A 16,049-nucleotide genomic window follows, 5' to 3' on the forward strand; every position below is an offset into this window, starting at 1 on the left:
CTGTCAGCATGGAAAACAAACAATGAATCTTAGAAGAAATGTGGCATTCGAACAGGTGGTCTGACTTTGTATTGATCGACGGGCAGCACAGCTTGCATCTATTTTAAATAAAGGCCAGGAGGAAGGTGCTGCCCCTGCCTCATGTATCCTGCTGACAATCAGTTTCCCTTATGTTCCAGATTGTTCATGTTCCTCAGCAAACATAATGAAATGACCTTAAAAGGAAATACATTTTAAAAAATATGTCGATTATCTACTAACTCAATAGATGTTAGCTCAGTATGTTTCTGCGAAACCACAGGTGAGTTCAAACTGAATGTTTTTATGTTGCAGCTTTGGTTGAATTTTCTGTTTCTTTCTTGTCACAACTCTGCTTCAGTTTTGGCACAATGACCGCCTGGTTAGGGTTAGAAAAACATCACGGTTTGGCTTAAAATACCAGTTTTGATTGCCGTGATGATTTGATGCCACAAAAACAGCTTGAAATGTCCGCAGGTCTCTTCAAAAACATCCACTCTTGTGACTTGAATCGGCAGTTTTCCGAGCTGGTTGGCTGTAATAACATTATTTACACCGATTTCAAGCCGAAATCTTCACTTCAGCTGCACAGCCCATCAGAAGTGGGTGCATGAGTTATTGCGTGTCACTCTCTCACTGTCCACCCTCTATAGCTTCCTCCTCCTCCTCTTTTCATTCAGGCTCCCTTCTGATGGACCACGGGCCCCCTGGGAACATCTACCTCTCCTGGCTCCTGCTGCCTCACATATTGACGCATATGGATCGTCATATTGGGCTGCGCTGGATCATTGCTCTCCTCTGTTTTACTATCTCCTTATATCTGTATTTCTGTAAAAATGTAATGACTTTTCACTCTGATGGCTCTTTTTTACTGCTAATTATCTTGTGTGGCCCGCCCTCTTCCAGGTCATCACGGTGGACGGGAGGTCGTGTGGCTCGAGGCAATGTGATTGTGATTTTGGGCTGTATAAATAAAATTGATTTGTCTTTTCAAAGCAATTTTGGATCAACATGGACGAGCTGTATGGAGCCAATTTATTTATTTATTTGTTTGTTTTACGTTTTAAAACAAGTCTCCATCTACTTGTTTAGGAGAACGCTGCAACTCTGAAACCTCGCCTGACTTCCCATCAGCACGAGGGTGAGTACATAATGACTGAATTTTCATTTTTGGGTGAACTGTTCCTTTATTAGACTCCAGACTGCCTGGTCAATTAAAAGATCCGCTCTCTCAGACTGCATGGTGTGTAAACAAGGCTTTCTCTCCGGGGACTCTCTCAAGATATGTATATTAATTTGAATGTAATGAATGTAATGTATGTTAAAATAGGCAGTTTAACTCCACAGTTGGGTTTTCAAACATTTACATATTATGCATTATACAGTACATTATACTTACACATGTGTAGCATCATCTGCATTCCACCTGTCACAACCCCACAGGAGACACACCGGGCTGTAATGATAACAAATATTAAAAAATAATAAATAAATGAAGCAACAAACAAAATAAAGATGCTACAGACGTCATGGTTTATCCCTGCAGTGCATTATTGCATTAGTCCAGGAATGGTTGCCATGTTTTTTTGAACGTATTACCCGAGCCGGGAGTCGTGTGTAGAGCTTTTCCTGCATCAAATGAACCATGACCTCCCTCAACCCAGCAGCTACACTGGGAAGGGAGCTAGATTTTTAATTATACAGTCTGAGACGTAGCTTCCTTCCTCAGCATCCAGGACGATGCATTTGTGTCGTACTGGCACATAATTTGATTTTCTCTTGTCGTGCCTCAAGAACATTTAATGGATGTGCTGAAAGCGAGAGGAAATACGGCAGCCGTCTGCTGCTTTTCAGTCCGTACTAATCTTCTCTGTTACTGTACACTCAATATGAAATATCAAGGCTGACCTCGGGACCCTGTAATCATTATAATCAATGCGTCGTCTGCAGTCATATCTCTCTGATTAAAGGCAGCAGAGGGGATGGTATCAGCGGGAGGTTAGACGAAGTTTACGCTGGTTTTTTCGAGTGTTTTTCACTTAACCTGAGCCTCGTGTTCGCTGCAGCTTCACGAGGCAAAAGAACACAAAGTCTCTGCGTGCTTTGGCTTGTTTCGTCAGAGAAGTAGACAAATTAAAACGAGAGAGAGAAGGTATTAATTTGTGGCGTACATGCTCTTTTCCTCCCACAGCCAGACGACTGTGTGCTTTGCATCTAATGTATTCTCTTTCAGATGAACTAATCAATAACCGCGCTCACTCCGACCAGGGGGGGCGGGAATTAAACATGTTGCTATATAATTCATGGCATTTGATTTTCCTTTTTTTTTTTTATGTCTCACCTCCTGCTAGTCTTTCACCCTTTGCTCTCTCCAAATATCACTCTGGAGAAAAACAAGATCCACATTTGAACGCTCTGTAGCATGAATTATAAATTAAAAAGTGCATTATCAGACACTGCACGTATCTCCGTCTTATTTCTTCTTGGTAAAAGTGACACGTGATTTTATTTTTCCCACCTTCATGTGGGGAAACCACCTCCTCCTCCAGACATTACTCCAGCAGACATCCACAATCTAGCGGGCGCTGTGTTTGATTGAGCTGTTGTCATGGTTACCTGGATGTTCGATAGATACGGGGATGAACCGGAGAGACTCTCCCCGCTTCTTGTAGAGCTATAATTAAACACAATTTAGAGCCAACCGCGGCGTTAATCTATCTCGGTGGCGCTTGTGGATATTGCAGAGATGTGGAGAGTGCGTGTCAAGTGCGATCCTCAGGAGAATAAGTGCGACGGTGTGCAAGGATGAGTGGTGTGATTGCCTCAAATCAGCTAAAACAACAGCAATAATTATTCCCGATCGTTAGATGCACTGTTTTTCCACGTCTCCATTTGATCAGCTTGGTCAAACATCCGTGCTCTAATCTGGCTAATTTAAGCAACTCCGGGTCGAAGAAGAAGAAGAAGCATGAATCAGACTGAAACGTGTATTTTTTTATTTTTTTTTCAATTATGATGCGAGTCACACTGCAAACATGGCTTCTCGTTCAGATAATCTCCCAAAACAAAGACAATTACTCGTTCATTTGTTCAATGTGCTCCCTCCACAAGTAGCTGGAGACAAATCTCCTGAGAGGAGAGCAGACGAGACGGGAACACATAATCCCCGATAAAGTCACGAGGCCTCGACAACTTTATTAGAATCCTGGGGTTCATTTGACAGAAATCAGCCGACACCCAAACAAAGCGCTGGAAAAGATGAACTATTTAATTGTCCATCTCCACTGACTGGACGCTGCGTGATCTATACTTAAACCCTCCACGCAAAACACAAATGTGAATGAGCTTCCTCTGAGGAAGTCTTCAAAGTTTTTTTTCACAAGGTTATGAAAGATAACGAGGCACAACATCAGCCAGGTGGTTATTAATAAAAGGCAAAGCTAAGATGCACTGTGGCGGTTACATAAGAGTGGGTCTATGTTATGTAACACCTGTTGAGCAGCACCTGCTGTGAAGGATACACATCTTTCCACTTAGATAATCACCGCAAGTCTGCTAACAGTGACAAACTGAGGCGAGGTTGACTGCTTGAAGCTTTATTTTCTGTTTCTTACCTCATATATGAGTCTGGAGTGTGGCAGAGGAGAGATTATAGACTATAGACCAGTGTTTAATCAATTCATAAACTGAACAGTTTTGTCAAAAAATGGTTGATTTAATTTGCATTTAATTATGTTTTCAATTCATTTTAAAAAAAATAATACAAAAAATACAATCTAAAGATGATTAAGATTACAATTAATAATTCTGTTTTCTTATTACAAAATTTAAAAAAAGTTTTAGGCACAAAAAAATCGATTGCGTAGGTTTTGGAAAAGATCATTAAAAGATGGTTAAAATTACTACGCTCAGCCTCGGTAACTTAAATGTGACGAAACATAAGTAAGTAATGTAATGTAAGTAGCGTAACGTAAGTAGCGTAACGTAAGTAGCGTAACGTAAGTAACATAGCGTAAGTAACATAACGTCAGTAACGTAAGTAACGTAACGTAAGTAACGTAACGTAAGTAACGTAACATCAGTAACGTCAGTAACGTAACGTCAGTAACGTAACGTAAGTAACGTAACATCAGTAACGTAATGTAAGTCTCGTAAGCGATGTAATGTAAGTGACACAATTACGCTGCTTAAATTTAGGCCACTAAAACTCAAGATCTGTTTTCAGAAGTGGATTATTTTCACAATGAATTTCAAAAAAGAGAAGAAAAAAAAACGTATCATCGACGAAAAAAACTGCTTTTAAATCAGTTGACCAAATAACACCATATTTACAACCTGTGTAAAGCTGAAATCTTCCCTATATCTGCTAAGCTAAAAGCATTAGCATGGATCGAGGGAGTTAATAACATCTTCTGAAATCAATTTGGGATCTTAGGTCTTCCAGAGACTTGGATTAAGCCGGATCTATATAGATTTTTCTGGTTGTTTGTTTTACATTTTGGAACAAGTCCTCATCTACTTCAGTTGTTTAGGAGAACGCTGCAACACTGTTTTGCTCTGAAGCTCCAGAAATGTTTTGCAGGCTACGAAACTACAAAAAAAGGATTTTTATTTTTGGGTGACAAATGTACAATCACGAGAGGTTAAGACAGTTAATCATTACAAATGTAAAGAGCATTCATCTCGCCATACCTACAGTAGTATTTACCTGTTTCAATTGTTGATTCTTGCCTCAAACCCACACTTAGACTGTGAAACAACCAAATAAAGGACATGCTAGATGAAACTAAACCCTGTCTTGCCTCCAGCTTGGACCTCTTGCAGGCGGGTGGTGATCCTATCTGGCTGTCTGCACCCTCCCTAGGGGTGAGCTGCAGAGATAGCGTGCCTATAGGGAGAAACTGCTCATCAGCACATCACCTGGGACAAAAGGCCAAAGCAGGAGATACGGATAACACTGTTGTGTAATCACAGCTAACAGAGACACCGCTCGGGTCTTGGTCTATCTCCTTTTTATCAGAGTAGATTATCAGACTCGGGATAATGGTTTGGGGGAATGGATGGGGCAGGGATGTAAAAGCTGGCGATGTGGATTGTCAGGCTCTTCTTTATTTCAGGCTTTTACGGGGGCAGAGGTTTGAGAAGTGAGAGGCAGAAATAGCAGCGACAGAAAGGGTAATGTACCGGTGCTGCCAAAGAAACAAGTTTTTGATGAATGCAGATTAGATAACTGTCCAGATTTGATGCTGCTCTGGAAGGACTTTTGAAGAACTCAGGTTTAGCCACAAATAGTCTATATATATGTAGTCCAGGAATGGTTGCCATGTATATATATATATATATAGTTTGGCAGATGCTGCTGTCCTGGCAGGTGTGATGAAAAACCGAACCCAAGCAACACCGTGTCCTCTATCATCAGTTTGATCAAGAAATCCAATTTGTGTCTATCGAGCAGTCGAATCTGTCAAACTTACCCAATAGTGCAACTTTTTGGATCAAAAAACGTAATTTACTGAAGTAACAGAGCAGGAAATGCAGAGAGATACATTCAGAAATACACAAAATGCTTGAGAGAGAGACATTCAGAGAAAGTACACACACATAAGTGCATCTTCACAACACAGTACTTCTTGTTACACATTTTCCAAAGTGTTCTGTTCGACAAAATGGGCAGTGAAAAGTAAATCATAGTAATCCAGAGCTGTCCTGTAATATATCATTCCTTACTTGTACAGGTAGAAAAAGAACGATGCATAAAAGAGAAATGGCCACCTCTATTGTTGACGATAATGTTAGGCTGTGAAATGTCAGTCCAGCTCCCGGGCCTTTAAGTGTGATCAACATGTAACTGTTAACGAGTTGCATTATACTTTTGAGAGCCGCTCATTAATGCAAAAGGGCCGTCAGCAGGAAAACTACCCGCTGACATAAAATGGATTCACCAGGTCAAGTTTAGAGTCGGATTGTTTCTAACAAAACACACTCTAACGTGACGATAAGCCACTTTGGCAGATCTGTGCTTGTTTGCCAGTGAGTTAATGGCAGTCATGGCTCCCTCAGAGCCTCCTGTGGAGAGGATGAGCACTTGATGCAGCGGTTACACATGTGGGTGCATGACGAGAGGCTTCACAGATTGAAGCCCTGTGTTCACCTGACTGTCATGTCATTTACTGCGCTCTTGAAACACCAGAGCACACCGCTAGAAACACTACACGCTGCAGTGGATGACGTAAGGTGATAGCGTCTGTTGACAGCCGGATTATTATTGTAATCGTCTTGTGAATTGTTTCAGAGGGCTTTGTGTAACTTTGAGAAAATCTGTGTTGTTAATGACCACAGAGGCCGTTACGTGAATGGCAGTCAGCACCCTCAGATATTGGTTAAAACATGACGTGGATGAGACTAAGGACGGAAATTACAATCACATAAAGAATGATGTCACTGTTTAGGATGGGCATTAAAGCAAAAATGCTATTCGCTAGTCGACGGCAACCGTTTGATGGTTATTCGGTTATTCAGTTCAGTTATTTCAGGCATTTAACCGAAAAACGCACCGACTTCGAGACAAGGGAACCGGAAGTGCAAAAAGGAAAGTTAGTTACCCGAAGTTTGAGTGGATAATGTTGGCTAATTCATCCAGACATCCACAGCTGATCTTGCTGATAAATTGTCTGGTTTGCCTTTTGCAAATTACTTTGTAAGCTGCTCGTGGACTCTGTTTTGGAAGTTAACGTTATCAAGTCTTTCATAAAGACAAATTATCCACAAGCCGAGTTGGGGAAGGTCTCATTTTTTTAGTCACATTACAAATTGTTCAGGTAATAGCCCAAAAAGTGATTATGAACGTTAATTGCTTCGCATTCTGAGATATTGCAATTTTTAACTTTAACATCTGCTTTCTACGTCCTATGAACTCATTTCCCTCTGTGATTTTTTCATTTTCTTGCTAGTAAAGTCAAAAAAAAAAAAAAAAAATGATTATAGCTTGACACGGGAAGCAAAGGGTTTGTCTTGAATATAAGCTCAAGTGTTTTTCCTCCAGACGTTTCTTGTCTGGGCCTGAATGCAACTGTCACTCTGTGCCTCCGATTGAATGCCTTCGAATTTGCCTCAATTCAGCAAAGTGCTCCTTGCCTCAAACCTATGAAGCATTTCTGTGTAGTATTAACACAATGATGGATTCAAAATGGCCTTTCTGATTACCTATCCGCCATCAGCTGCAGCCGTTTTACACGCTGCTACACACAGTTTGTCATAAAAATGGAAGAAATTGCCTTTGAGAGGAAGGATTCGAAGCCCTGCCTGCATGTGTGAAAGATCATGCCTTTTTGTCAGATAGGTACGCAGAGCTATCCATTAAATATCTCATTAAATATTTTAATATGGCCTTGGGCAGGGATCCACAGAGGATCAAGACATTTACTCTCATCATTAACCACTCAAAATGAAGGGTTTTGCTTCCTGGCCTCCGCAGTTGGACCTGGAGATAACTATATGCATAGAAATATTCTCTTATTATGATGTAAAGCACACTAAAGATAGAGCTTCAGTTTTCCCGCATGCATTTAAAAAGACTGATCTTTACCCGCTCAGACTCACAGGAGTGGTGCCATCTGGAAGAGGCAACTCAATCACATTAAAAATGTCTCTGCATCAGTTCTCATTTTAAGCATCTTGTTATTTTGACCCTGATAAATTTCATTAAGCCGACAGGTTACTTTGCCTCCTCACGCTGGCAGATTATCACCGACGTGTAGCTGTCGGCTCCTCTTGGCCGTCCTTTTTCTCCTCTCTGATCCAGTTCAATGTGACTCTGCCAGAGACCCACTGCACCGTCAACTTTAATAAAAAAAAAAAAAAAGTCTGCTGTTTATAACTCTCAAGGTCACAGTGGACTTCTGAACTCGAAAGTTTTCATTTCTCATTTCCCGACTGAAAAAGCTTTCTGTGCTACATTTGTGTCGTCGTGACTGCGACATGCTGACATGTTTCAGGTTTAATTTTATGTTTTCACTGTCAGTCGTTGCTCGTTGTCATTTTGACAGCTTGGATTGAGCTATGTAACAATCATGTGTGTGTGATTTATCGCAAACTTAAAGCCAAATTATATGTTTTGCAGCGCATATGGTAAATAGCTTTACTCCTGCCAATCAGCAGGGTCTTACTCAAGAGTTATTGCTTTGTTACCGTAAACCAGCTGTCTGTTTCAAGATTCAGGGGAGCAATTTTTTTATACATGGCATGCATGTTAACCAGCTCCGGCCCATTCTGCCTCGTCATACCACTTTGTAAACACAAGAGGCGGGTTTCAGCTGGAAGATGCCAGTGTTAGTCGTTATGTTTCACAAGCTTTCTTAGCTTTAGAGTAATAAAAGGAAATACTCATGCAACCATTTTCACTACCAAACAGAAAATTTCAACCCTACAACATCTGGATTCAAGTTTCCAAGACAAGCTTATTGCCTCGTTAACTCAACGTTAAATGCTCTTCATTCAAACTTGACGTAAATAAAAGAACGATCATCTCTGATTTGGTCGAAATAAATCCTCTGTTCGACAGGCCGTATTTGCATGTTCCTGTAAATCACCTCCATACTTTATCCTGTCTTCAAACTGAGCTTCATAGGTCTTGGAGACGGTGTTCTTCCCAGTTCGTCGTTCACTATCAGGCTGCTAAATCTTGTTAAGTAATCACCGTTGCAGTGGTCCGAGGTCATTTTTGAGGCAAATTCTGGTGCTCCATAGCTAACTGAGCCTAAATGAGCTAATTAGCTAACAGTAGCTAACTACAGCCAAGGATATCTAGCAGAGAGCAGCAGTTGTTGGTACGCTCAAAAAAATGTATCCACCATTTTTACAGCCACTTTTTTTTTTTGCAATCTAAGCTTATGGGAAAGAGTCTTTTGGGGCCCCAGTGGATCAAGTGATGTAATTACATGGTTTGACCATGACTGAAGTTGGCTTCAAAGTTTGGCATTCTTGCTGGGGGCTTGGTTTAGTCTGATAATACGCTGCCCCATATATTTTGTAAAGCTCCCTTCAAATTCTGGGTGTATTTTACAAACTTAATCCACAACATTTTGCTAGAAATCCACATAATATAAACCACAACAGCCATCGCACTGTATGTAACTGTAGAGTGAACATATCCTCAAAGTAGTAGTAGTAGAAGTAAAATGCCACTTTGGTTCCAACTATATAAATATATCCAACATCATGTGTTCCCAGAGTACAGAAGAAAGTGCCAAGTCAAACTAAATGAATAATTTAAATTCCTAAAGTGCTTCAAATGAAATGCATTTTAAAAGTAAATAAATTAATATGATTATTTCAAATGTCAGAAAGACGAGAGTGAATCCTCTTTCCTGAAGGAAGCGTTTATAGGAGGACGACTGTGGTGTGAAAGTCATCTCTGCACCTTGCTAATCATCCTGCTGGTGTGAGTGGAAGCAGGGATGTTGACATGTGGCACCACTGCTCATCTCGCCTTAAGCCTGAAGTCCAGTTTCAGAAAAATGTAGTAACTTCTTCTGACACTAGCAGAGGCAGTCTTTATTTAAGTCGCTTCCACCATGAAACACAGTGAATAAAAGAAAATCCTGTCTTTTCATGTGAGGACAACATATTTGATAAACGGTTAGCTAACATTACCATTTGATTACATCCAGCAGGTTTCACTTCCAGTCTCAAATAAATGTCCAGGATGTGCGTTGACGTTTCAGAACTAATTTATGCCTAACACTTAACCTAACATTAATGTTAGCTAAGAAGTAGTTAAATGCTAACGTTAGCTGGTGTCTAACGGATTTTATTTAATATGTTGTTTTATCTTGAAATATGGCCTAATGTCCCTCTACATTTTCAGTTTCTTATCAGTCAGGAAGCTGTCTTTATTACGACTACTGATGGCCAAATGTAGCAAAATTCATCCCCATCTTGCTAGTTATTTAGCATTTCACCAAAGCGTTAATCTCACTCCTAAACGCTGTTTTGTCTCCTGCTGACAAACCGACCAATAGACCATATCCACCTTTACCATTTTCAGGGTGGGAAGCTCAAACGTTACTGCTGTTTCTATTCGTATAAATGTAGAAAATCTGACAAATTGTGATTATTATTTTACCACTTCCTGATTGATCAGCTACTGAAAAGGGACATCGGACCAGATTTCAAGGTAAAATAACATATTTTCTATGTTAGCTTCTGTTTGACATCAACTAACATTAGCATTCAACCACTTCTTATCCAACATTACTGTTTGATAGTGTTAATCGGTACAATAGGAAAAGGATAAATTAATTCTAAAATATAAATGCACATCTTGGACATTAGGAAGTGGTTGAATGCTAGCATTAGCTGATGAGTTATCAAATATGTTATTTTACTTTGAAAAATGGCCTGACCTCCCTCCAGATTTTCACCATCCATCATCTTTTTAGTTGCTGATCAATCACAAAGTGGTAAAATAGAAACCCTTTGTCAGATTCCTTACGTTTTAAAAGACTTACAACCGAGAACATGGCAGCTTAACATTATCCGAGCCTCCCACCGTGAGTGGAAGGTAGAGGAAAATGGCCGCTGTCAGATATGCTCATTGCTGCATCATATGCAAATTTAAACCTTTTGACAGCCTGAGTTTGAAGAGTGTGAAGTGGAAAGGTTACAACCTCGGCGAGCTCCTCCATTCAAACACGCCTGTTGAGAATACATGCAAACACTTCGGTGAGCTGTCATACTGTGTTTATGATCCTAAAAAATCCCACTGCCACCCAATCCCCCCTCCACTCTTGTAGGTCTGTGCATCATTGCTCCACATCTCCCTTAACCTTTACATACAGATGCATTCGCTGCCCTCCCGGCTGGCTGGGTGGTTCTCCTGCTGCCTTAAAGGTTAATAGATTTCCAGCCCTCCTTGTGCAGCGAAGCGTTGATTGGGAGTCATGGTCATGTCATATGTGCGGCACACTTGTCCATTTGAGACGTACAGCGAAGGCAGCGCGACATGTGTTTTAACTTGTCCTCTTTTCTCAGATTGAGCTGTAAATGCCTTTGAGATCTTTAGAAACATTTTTGGCATGTTTCACACAAAAGACTGCACTCAAAGAAACACAGACACACTTTTCAAAATACTCACATTTGCGGTTATAAAACTGTTTGAGTGGTTTAAACCCAAAAGCACTATCCAGTTGCTTGACTGCATTTTGTCTCTGGGTGCCATGTTTCAGAAGGAATAAGCTTCAAACTCAGGCCAAGCTGTGTTTTAGTATGTGCCGCGAGTGGAAGCCGTAACAGTTAGTAACCATTAAGGGACTCCCGCTGTTCACCCATACAGGCAGGGGAGACGGAGAAGAAAGGAAAGGGATTGAGCTATCAGAAAGGGCAAGGCGAGAACCGATGGGGCAAATTGATTTCTCTCAGGGAGACAGCAGCGCTGATGATCATGCATCGTATGTTGTGTTACATAAGCATCCAGCCGCAGCTGAGGGGAATGACAGAAGTAAACAAGGCATAATTGCGAATACAAGCGATCGGTAGTGACAGGGTCGGAGACGTTGGGCCACTGGAAACCAGGGGGGGAAAACCCTGCGCTGGAGAGTCACCAGGAAATCCAGTCGCTATCCTCGGTGTGATTGTCTCACACCACTGAGGGCTCGTTAGCTGTGACATGCAACATGACAGTCAAAATCGATTTATATCACCAATACTTGTCGGGCTTTTAAACGGCTCTAAAGTGACAGTATTTGGTGGTGACAGCTGTTATTTTTGTGAGGAATTTTATTCATTTAAAGTCTTATTTTTCTTTCTTTTCAGCAGTAATGCATTACACAATATCCCTGTAGTTGGAACATGAGTAGGAGAGATGAGGTGAATGGGGAACTGGAAGAGAGAAAAACAGGAGAAAAGTAGCTGAAAATTACCTTAATACATTTTTGATGAGACCTTCAGACAAGATGTCCTCGCTGACTGGATTACCATCATCATCAAACCGTACCTTACAACACGGTTACGTAAAGTGTATCCAGACAGAGGAAGATACACCTACATTCAAATGATGATGATGATGATTACATAGTTAAAGAAATAATCTACATCCATGCTCATGACCCTGTGAGGTTAATGAATGAATTTACCATGTTCACACATGCAGATGCAGCAGACAGTAGCCACTTCAAATGTTTCTGCTTTTTTGCTTAAACACGTACGACAGAAATCATCAGCATCGGAGAAGGAAGCATGGATTTCGGATTAAGAGCGACAGACTTTGGAACGATCGCTGCCCACGGCATCTTCTGACTCCATCCTGACCAGAAGCTTACGCCCCAGGCAAGAGGGGAAGGGAGTTTGGACAAGAGCCATGCTAATCCCTTTTGGACTTAATTCTGATCCTGCTGATGTCGAGTTGCAGGAAAATAAAATGGACGAAATAGGACCAAACAACAGGAATATCATAAACTGATGCTCCTACATCTTTACAGAGACCTGTTTCCACCACAACATCAAGGAACAAGCCGAGCTGACGGAGCACAGCACTACAGCGGGACGAGGAGAGGTGGACTTTGTGTTTACATCATTGATGCTGGATGTGTATATAAACTAGATGGGATCACACCAGCCGTCCACGTTCCAACACCAGTCAACACTACATACATCAGTACTTATCACTCATGGCTCGGACCACACACGTCTTCGAACTCGGCCTTCATTTTGATTTCAACTACACACTTGTGAAGTGACATACTCAAAACAGTATGAAAATCACAATAATCTCTTATTTATTTAAACTTTATTAACATCATTGTCTTCAGTTAAATTGCAGCAAATAAAGTTTCACTGTCCTATACTGTAAATTAATTACAGTAGTTGTGTCAAACTTATATCAACTGATGAAGAAAACTCTGAAATATCAAATGATATATAGTGATATATATTATTTACGAAGAAGACCATGCCATCTTTATACATTTCTTTAAGGGAGATTGAACTTTTCATCCAATACATGGCTTCTTGTATGTTTTAAACAGTGTAATTCAACAATGACAGAATAATCAAATTGCAGGGATTTTGTTGTATAGCAACAATCTTCAATTTTAAAAAGCTACCACTGATACCTGCAATTCTTGGAGGAGTTAATGCGTCGATAAAATAAATAAAAGCTCAGCCAGAATACCAGCTTTTGGTATTATTCATATCTTATCTTAAAAACAATATCTCTGTACTTTTCACAGTCGAGTCTGCAGGTCAAATCGGTTCATTTATATACTAGATACTAGATTTCTTTGTACCATCATTTGTTGAGCTTGTTGTACAGCAGAATGGTTCAGCATTGATTCATGTAAGTGCCAACTGCTCTGATGGGAATAGCTCACTTTTCATTACAACAAAGCCAGGAGCCCATTCATTAGCAGCGGAGTAGTCCTGCCTGTCTCTGTTGATGGCCTCGCTGATTAGATTCTTAGCGCTCTACTTTTTTAACATCGTGTCCATGCTCATGAAACGAGAATAATCCATCTAGAAGAGACATTTTATCTATTGTCAGGCAGGCGGCGTTCACTGTCTCAAGACCAGCGTGGAGCCTGGCAGCAGACATTAATTTGAAGGGGTTGTTCAGTTCTTCAGTCCTCTTCTTAAAAGGTGTCTCTGTCCTGATTTTATACTTATTCTGTTTTCAAAACAAACACAATGATGTCATCAGAGCTAAGAAAGTTTTACATTAGTTCTACATTTCAGCACAGTACTGTATCGTTAAAAATATATATTTTTTGCCAACTAGCCAGTCTTTCAGGGAACTATACTGATGTTTGTGGACAAACTTTGTTAGTAGTCCAAGTTGTCCTCATCAGAAAGTCAACTGTGAAAGCAGCTTATTACAACCCAAATTTAAGTTTCTTGTTTGGCAGCGACCTCTAGCGGCCGTACTGATTATTACAACAGCAAAGGAGGAAGTCAGGCAAAGAAGTATAATAAGCGACAAGACCACACTTTGAAGAGGTTGGAGAACGATAGTCGGGTCAAACAAGGACAAGACGTTTACCCACGAGACAGATGTTCGTGTTAACTTACTGCTCATTACTCGGAAACTTCTGACTAACTGCTCTTACGGTCCAGACTCAAATCAAAAGGGGGACTGTGCTTTAATTTTGTAGCCCAGTCGTTTCCACATTTTAAACCCCTCAGTGATCGTAGATTAAAGAGACCAAATCTGACTCTGTTCTTCGCAGTGTAATTGGCATCGATGTAGAACCACCTGTTAGCTTTAATAGCAAGTTTTACAAATTCAACAATGTTCCCTTGGTGTGCAAAGTTACATGATACAAAAAAATGATGGACATGATTCATACTTGTTCAGTCCCTTTTATCCCATTCCTACCAAGTATATTACATCATTAAAAACCCACACGCCTCTTGTGATCTCTGAAAAGGGCCTATTATCATAGCAGGATCACCGGTTCGGAGCCGTAGGTGAGCAGGAAATATTCAATGAGTTTGGGGCACTTTGAGCTGAGAGTTAATGCATTTATTATTAAAAATCTGCCTGACACATGAGTCACAATGCAAAACGGTTAAGTCGACTTCAGGCTTTTCTGGCAGTGGCTGGCACGTCTAAACTTTCTTGTTCTCGTGTCAGGAACATTCACGTCACTCTTAACAGACCATTTGGCTGTGACAAAGTTGGCAACGAAGACGGGGAACGAGCCGCATCTCTGAAAGGCTTTTCCTCTGCTCAGAGTCAAGATTGCTCACTGGGCAGAGACGTCTTCATTGTACCCGAGTGCAGTGTACTCTGCTTGATGCGCATTTGTTTGGTCCTGGAAATGACTGTTTGCCACCATATTTTACTTTTTGTAATTGCAGCTTTAAAGCTGTTGGAAACCATCTAAACAACTATAAAGAGAAGCACTCTCAATAAATATTATTCCTGCTGCATTAAGTCATACAACACAACTATTAATTTTCATGTCTGGCTACAAAAAAAACTTTTAGGAGCTGATATTCAGGTTTATGAGTGTGTTTAATCTTATGGCTCAGTTGGGTCTGCCCTCTGGCTTTATCTCTGACCTTTCAGTACCATTATGAGCAGCGGCCCGGGATAATTCTGTTGTTTTTACAAAGTCCAGCCTGAAAGCAAAGAGCAGTCCGACCTGTTTCATCTGGTTTAAGACCTACAGTACTAGGTCTGTGGGAGAAAGCCAGCCCAGTCGCCAGAATGGCATTGTACATTTCTGAAATCAACAGATGCGCTAAATTTGTGTAGTACGGGCTGGTGGTGGTGTTATAGCTAGGTGAGATGACTGCCAAACCAGGGACCACTGTTCAAGACAGACGTCAGGACGATCTCCAGCCGCGAGTTTGGCAACAAAAATGTATTTTATAATTTATGAGTCAGTCGGGATGATTTGCAGAAAAAAGAAAAAAGCGAAAAATGGACAGACATGAAGAAATTACAGATCGTCATTGAAAACCTCATCAAAATACAAAAAAATTAATTACTTTTAATGTCTGTGTTCTGAAGTTTCAGTGCCATCATACATGTTTCATTGCCAGTATTTCTTCTGTTGAGTTCAAGTTTAGTTTTCAACGCCAAATTTTAATATCACTGTTTTTGGCCTCATAAAATTGAAAAAGTACAAAATAAATAAATAAATAAACTGTGGATGGAAATCTGAAATGTGACGGCCTCATCGAAAATAGACTGAATTTTTAGCCCAACTAGGGTAAAGTAACGTTCATGACATATGTGTGACCTGACTTTCATAACAGTAACATCCCAGTTACAGATGGGAAGGCTGCCAAGCCAGTGACCACAGTTCAAGCCTGTGTTTCAACATTTGTAAGTGTGAAACCACTGAATATTTTCAAGGAGACCTCTGGACAGTTTCCAGCCGCTATTGTGTTGAAAAAACCCTTTTTGACAAGAAGTTGGGACATTTTTCCGCTGTCTGGGACGACCACAGCAGGTATTTAGAGCATAAACATGATATTTTCTGAATCCTAACTAGGTTGTTTTTGTGTCTAAACCTAACCAGAGCATA

The 16,049-nt window shown here is 40.6% G+C and overlaps 1 protein-coding gene across 3 annotated transcripts in view; it reads left to right on the forward strand.

Annotated features, from left to right (window-relative positions):
- LOC311252588 (liprin-beta-1-like) overlaps positions 1-16,049 on the forward strand; it is a gene marked incomplete at its 5' end in the record, with an annotated part of 281,918 nt that overhangs the window by 216,049 nt on the left and 49,820 nt on the right. Inside the window, one exon of one of the 3 annotated variants that reach the window (XM_084345860.1) lies at positions 1,145-1,159. The exons of 1 other annotated variant lie outside the window; for it this stretch is intronic. Of the gene's footprint in view, positions 1-1,144; positions 1,160-15,831; positions 15,848-16,049 lie in introns of those variants that run through there. One more of the 3 variants, XM_084345859.1, reaches the window with a different exon arrangement.

This window comes from Pagrus pagrus, assembly GCF_965226575.1.
Source record: "Pagrus pagrus genome assembly, chromosome: 23".
NCBI classification, from domain to species: Eukaryota; Metazoa; Chordata; class Actinopteri; order Spariformes; family Sparidae; genus Pagrus; species Pagrus pagrus.